The sequence below is a fragment of the Cystoisospora suis genome (genome assembly GCF_002600585.1).
Source record: "Cystoisospora suis strain Wien I chromosome Unknown contig_1808, whole genome shotgun sequence".
In the NCBI taxonomy this organism is placed as follows: domain Eukaryota; phylum Apicomplexa; class Conoidasida; order Eucoccidiorida; family Sarcocystidae; genus Cystoisospora; species Cystoisospora suis.
Genome location: NW_027154608.1, coordinates 1 through 658, shown reverse-complemented (window position 1 = coordinate 658; position 658 = coordinate 1).

The following is a 658-nucleotide window of genomic DNA, read 5'->3' as shown; positions in this document are numbered from 1 at the left end:
TAGCTCCAGGGGTGTTTCTTTTCTTTGAGACGTGGCCCTCTGAAGATATTCTTCCAATGCCAAAGCACTTCTCTCTCGAATCTTCTTCTCAAGAAGCGGTTGACGATGACTCTTCTTCTTCATCCCCTGCTATGCAGGCCTTAGATAAAGCGATGGAAGGCATCTGTAAGCCAGCAATTCGAGCTAAAGCTCCGTCCTCTTCAGGAAAAATCCCAGGGATCCTCGTCGGGGGGGGGGGAGCGACAAAGAGAGAGAAAGAGAGTGAGGTGAAGAGCACTACGAGGAGGGAAGGAGGAGGACTCCAAGAGACGACGGTTATGCCTCAGTACTTCTCTCTTACCTTAAGTGTAGGCCCCTATCTCTTTACTTCGGTCGTAGGAGTTGAAGCGGGCGTTTTGGAATTTATCGTGAATAGATGGTTGCACTTTGTTCCAGAGTCAAAGAAGAAGAAAGCCACAGCAGCTCAAGCTTCGAAGAGCTAGAAAAGAAAATCGGTCTCATGGGTTTCGAAGAGAAAAGAAGAAGTTCTTCTCTCTTTCTTGGGGTCTTCTCTCAGGAAAAAAGGATTCTATACAACTACATCCTCTACTACTACTACGACGACGCTTTCCCTTCGTGTGGAGACATGCGTAGATAGACGCCTGTCTATGTGCATGTG